Genomic DNA, 6,224 nt, shown 5'->3' with positions numbered 1-6,224 from the left:
GCTGACTTTATCAGGGAAAACATTTTGCCTTGGTATATAGACCGGGAGTTGAGATAGCCTACCATGCACCCGCCCCAACAAAATGCCACTTGATTTTTTTCAACCTCAATAACGTCCTTAGTGGAAATTTGAGTGGTAACAGGAAAATAATTCATTCCTGATGTACCTTTTGGCGCAATATTCACCTAAAGGTTAAAAGCTACTCGTGAGTGCTGTACATGGGCCGAATTTTTGCACTTTATTACCTTCTTTAACCCTCTGGGGTCCGAAGGCATTTTTTGGACAGTTCACTTGCCTGGCATAAATGTTTTATTATTGCTGTTAACAGCTCTCCATGCATCCCACAATCAAGTATTATGTCTCTTTTTTTCAGGACAACCTGTACTTTCAGAATATATATGTTTTGATGTGTTTTATAAGTGTAATAAAGGTATACAATCAAAAATAGGCAAGATAAAAATAAAGCAAAAAATCATTTTCCACACACATTTATTCAAAACACACAGCAAACTATAATAAACAACTGTTTTGACACTTTATGAAGGTAATTTGAGGTCTTGTGTGAAAGACTTTACAACAAAAAGGTTCAAGCAATAAACACAAATGCACATTTTGAACAATATATACAAAATGGTCTATGCGTTTTGTTGTCCATTGATATGGTAAACATTGCTTTACGCAGAGAAAGCAACAGAGTTATCCAGTAACATTCACATGCAAACTAGTGGAGCAATCCTGATAGTTACACACTCTTTGTTTGAACATGTGAGATTGTCATCAGAGGCTCTCCCTCTGCTCCTGCTTTCACTGATCGCTGTGCGCAATGGTGCAGGGCACACTGAGTATGTACTAATAGTATGTACTCATTGGAGCACCCAGGGGGCTATTCAAATGGACCAACTAGTAACATATTACTCCTGAAATGATCTTTGGCTTTTCACGTGAGGTAAATCTGCCCTACGATTGGATTTTGGAAAACTATGTGACGATGAACCAATTCTGATTGGGCACTCACATTGTGCACATCATCACGCAGCTTCTATGAGGAGTACAAAGATGGCCGATGGCTGGCTCGAAAGCCCGCGGAGTTACCTTTTCAGCAAAAAAAAAAAAAAAAAAAAGTAAGTTTCTATCTCATATCATTCAAAAGTTATTTATAATTTAGTAAAGCTTGGTCTTAGCCGTCGTATACAATGGCGTCGGCCCCAGAGGGTTAAATACCTATAAATATAATATCAACCGCATCCATCTATATATTTATAAAAAGCCCATTTTCTCTACTTTAATATGATACCCATCTCATTTCTGTAACATAAAACGACACTTTTCTATATGACTTACAGTATAACCATATACACAACCCTTACCTGGACCAAAAAAATGTCCAAAAAATGTATGAATAGTATTTTTGTAATAAAACTGAAGTATCAGGGCCTAGATTAAGCACTAATATTACAACTACAAATCATTAGCTTTCATTTGAGACCAAAACTATGGTGAAAGGCAAAGTACTGACTGAATGACAAACTACTGACTTGGATGCTATTTGCCTTGTGTTGAACACGTTCACGGCAGATATCACACACAGTGAAATTTAGTAAGAAAATGCATTTACCTTCTCTGTGATATGTCCTACGCTATTAGGTTTTGCAATGTTTTACTCATGGACAATTCTAGAATGCTGATTCATATGTCATATTGACCAATGGTGGCCATCTTGAATATTTTAGATTTTCAACATTTTCAAGTCAAATGTTATTGCGTCATATTTTATTGTGTCTTAGAATTAAATCTTCTGTTATACACATTCCTTTCAACATATATAATTATGAGATACAGTGTTCAAATTGTTTTAGACAACCTGAGCAGTTAAATCTAGTTGAAAGAAATGTCCCAATCTTATCATATCAGAGTCTTATGGGCTTGACATGTTCATTCACAGTCAGTATCGCTGTCTGTGACATCAGCATCAACGGAATCATCATGTTCACTTTCTGTATCACTGTCATAGTGCGATGCCTCTTTGTCTTCTTGCTGGCTACAAATGCCCTGTAGGTTTTCTGGTTGACTTTCTCCTTCGTACCACAGTGGATGGAGACCATCATCTGCCATCACCCATCCATGACCCTGAGCTGGAGATGGAACAGTGGGATTTGCAAAGTCTGCACTCTTCCACCTAATAGTAAGCTCTTTGTATGTGCTGCGTTAGGGTCTTACGACAAGGAGGCAGAGCAGACATACAATCCCAATTCCAATGAAGTTGGGACGATGTGTAAAATGTAAATAAAAACAGAATATAATGATTTGCTCATCCTCTTCAACCCATATTCAATTCAATACACCACAAAGACAAGATATTCAGTGTTCAAACTAATAAACTTTATTGTTTGGTGCAAATCATTTTGAAATGGATGCCTGCAACACATTTCAAAAAAGCTGGGACAGTGGTATGTTTACCAGTGAGTTACATCACCTTTCCTTCAAACAACACTCAAAGTCAAAGTCAAAGTCGGCTTTATTGTCAATTCTTCACATGTACTAGACAGACATACAAGGAATCGAAATTTCATTTCTCACCTTCCCTCAGTGATGACAGGACAAGACATTTCGACAATAAGGACAGTAAAGTGCACAAGTATTTACAGTTAGTCCATGGGCCACGCAGGTTTTTGGTACCACTTAAGGGGAAAAAAAAAAAAAATGACACTTAGAATCCAGCCTCAGTGTATCATGGCCTACACAAAAATGTATTATAGCCATCCCAGGGTGGTAGCTGTAGCCAGGTAGGGATCAATGAAGAATTACACAGAGGTCAAACTTTAAAAATGCTCCAATCATGTTGAAAACTATATCGCATTAGCTGTCTGATCACAATGATTCCAAAAAGGTATAGTTTGGACTATCTGTGACGGAATGTTCTGGAGTTATGGGGTCAAAACAGCAAAAATGGTGACAAAGGTCAATTTCAGTTTGTACAGGGGTCAAATATTAAACTTGCTCCAATTTCAGTAAAAAAAAATGATGCAAATAATTATGTGCTTGAGTTTGCACAGGAAGCAGAGATGCTGCTGAGCCTTCTTTGCCAGTGATGCAGTGTTGGTGGTCCAGATCAGGCCCTCAATGATGTGCACCCCCAGGAATTTGGTGCTGCTCATTCTCTCCACAGCAGCACCCTCAATGAGCAGTGGCAGGTGTTGGGTGTGACCTTTCCGGAAGTCAACAACAATATCCTTGGTCTTGCTGACATTCAGCAGGAGGTTGTTGTTTCTGCACCATGTGGTCAGAAGGTTGACTTCCCTGTAGTGAGTCTCATTGCCCTTGGTGATGAGCCCCACCAGAGTTGTGTCATCCGCAAACTTCACTACGTGGTTTGTGCTGTTGGTTGTTGTGCAGTCATGTGTCAGTAATGTGAAGAGCAGTGGACTGAGCACGCAGCCTTGGGGAGCCCCTGTGTTCAATGCAATGCTACTTGAGGTGTTGTTGCCAACACGGACTGCTTGTGGCCTCTGGGTGAGGAAGCCAACAGCCAGTTGCAAAGGGAAGTACTGAGCCCCAGCTTGTCCAGTTTTCAGATGAGCTGTTGAGGAATTATGGTGATGAACGCTGAACTGAAGTCTATGAGCACCATTCACACATATGAGTTCTTTTTGTCCACATGGGTGAGGGCTGGGTGCAGGGCTGAGCAGATTGTGTCAGTAAGGGTTTGGGAACTGAGGACACTAACTGTTGAAGCTTTGTATGTGGAATTCTTTCCCATTCTTGCTTGATGTACGACTTCAGATGTTCAACAGTCCGGGGTTTCCGCTGTCATATTTTGTGCCACACATTTTCAATGGCCAACAGGTCTGGACTGCAGGCAGGCCAGTCTAGTACCCGCACTCTTTTACTACAAAGCCATGCTGTTGTAACACGTGCAGAATGTGACTTGGCATTGTCTTGCTGAAATAAGCAGGGACATCCCTGAAAAAGACGTTGCTTGCATGGCAGCATGTGTTGCTCCAAAACCTGGATGTACCTTTCACGATCGATGGTGCCATCACAGATGTGTAAGTTGCCCATGCCATGAGCACTAACACACCCCCATACCATCACAGATGCTGGCTTTTGAACTTTGCGCTGTTAACAATCTGGATGGTGATTTTCCTCTTTTGTCTGGACGACACAACATCCATGATTTCCAAAAACAGTTCGAAATGTGTACTCATCAGACCACAGAACACTTTTCCACTTTGCGTCTGTCCATTTCAAATGAGCTTGGGCCCAGAGAAGGCGGAAGCGTGTCTGGATGTTGTTGATGTATGGCTTTCGCTTTGCATGGTAGAGTTTTAACTTGCACTTGTAGATGTAGCATAGGTCATGGGCATTCAATGTTGGTTTTTGGCCTTGCTGCTTACGTGTATAAAGTTCTCCAGATTCTCTGAATCTTCTGATTATATTATGGACTGTAATGGAATCCCTCCCCCTCTAGGTGCCACCTTATCGTGGTGGGGGAGTTTGCGTACCCAGATGATCCTAGGAGCTATGTTGTCGGGGGCTTTGTGCCCCTTGTAGGGTCTCCCAAGGCAAACAGGTCCAAGGTGACGGGTCAGACTAAGGGCAGTTCAGAACCTCCATGACCAGTAAAAGATCAAGGACCGAGACATCGCCCGGTATGGCGGAGCCGGGGCCACACCCTGGAGCCAGGCCTGGGGTTGGGGCTCACGCGCGGGCACCTGGTGGTCGGGCCCGGCCGGGCTCAGCCCGAAAGAGCGACGTGGGCCAGCCCTCCTGTGGGTTCACCACCTGCAGAGGGGGACATTGGGGTCGGGTGCAGAGAGGATTGGGTGGCGGTCGAGGGCGGGTGGCCCGGCGGCCCGGACCATGCTCACAGCCCCTGGCTGTTGGGACATGGAATGTCACCTCGCTGGGGGGGAAGGAGCCTGAGCTTGTGCGGGAGGTTGAGAGATACCGACTAGAGATAGTCGGGCTCACCTCCACGCACAGCTTGGGCTCTGGTACCCAACTCCTGGAGAGGGGATGGACGCTTCATTTTTCTGGCGTTGCCCACGGGGAGAGGCGGAGAGCTGGGGTCGCATTGCTTATTGCTCCCCAGCTCAGTCGCTATGTGTTGGGGTTCACTCCAGTGAACGAGAGGGTCGCGTCCCTATGCCTTCGGGTCGGGGAAAGGTCTCTCACCGTTGTCTCGGCCTACAGGCCGAGCAGCAGTGTAGGGTACCCGACCTTCTTGGAGTCACTGGGAGGGGTACTTGATAGCGCTCCGACTGGGGACTCCATTGTTCTCCTGGGGGATTTCAACGCCCACGTGTGCTGCAACAGTGAGACCTGGAGGGGGTGATCGGGAAGCACGGCCTCCCCGATGTGAACCCGAGTGGTGTTCAGTTGTTGGACTTCTGTGCTAGTCACAGTTTGTCCATCACAAACACCATGTTCGAGCACAAGGGTGTCCATAAGTGCACGTGGCACCAGGACACCCTGAGCCTGAGGTCGATGATCGACTTTGTAGTCGTATCATCTGACCTTTGGCCACGTATCTCGGACACTCGAGTGAAGAGAGGGGCAGAGCTGTCGAGCGATCACCACCTGGTGGTGAGTTGGAGCCGCTGGGAGGGGAGGAAGCCAGTCAGACCTGGCAGGCCCAAACGTATCGTGAGAGTCTGCTGGGAACAACTGGCGGAACCCTCTGTCAGCGAGGTCTTCAACTCCCACCTCCGGGAGAGCTTCTCCCAGATCCCGGGGAGGTTGGAGACATGGAGTCCGAGTGGACCATGTTCTCCACCTCCATTGTTGATGCGGCCGCTCGTAGCTGTGGTCGCAAGGTCTCTGGTGCCTGTCGCGGCGGCAATCCCCGAACCCGTTGGTGGACGCCGGAAGTAAGGGATGCTGTCAAGCTGAAGGAGTCCTACTTATCTTTGTTGGTAGGTGGGACCCCGGAGGCAGCTGACAGGTACCAGCAGGCCAAGCGGTCGCAGAAGCAAAAACTCATGTCTGGGAGGAGTTCGGGGAGGCCATGAACGAGGACTATCGGTCGGACTTGAAGAGATTCTGGCAAACCGTCCGACGCCTCAGGAGGCGGAAGCAGCTCTCCACCCGCACTGTTTACGGTGCGGGTGGGGAGCTGTTGACCCTGACTGGGGATGTTGTCGGGCGGTGGAAGGAATACTTCGAGGATCTCCTCAATCCCATCGGCACGTCTTCCGAAGAGGAAGCACAGACTGGGGACTCAG

Source organism: Thalassophryne amazonica, chromosome 3 (genome assembly GCF_902500255.1).
Source record: "Thalassophryne amazonica chromosome 3, fThaAma1.1, whole genome shotgun sequence".
In the NCBI taxonomy this organism is placed as follows: domain Eukaryota; kingdom Metazoa; phylum Chordata; class Actinopteri; order Batrachoidiformes; family Batrachoididae; genus Thalassophryne; species Thalassophryne amazonica.
This window is presented reverse-complemented; position numbering follows the sequence as displayed.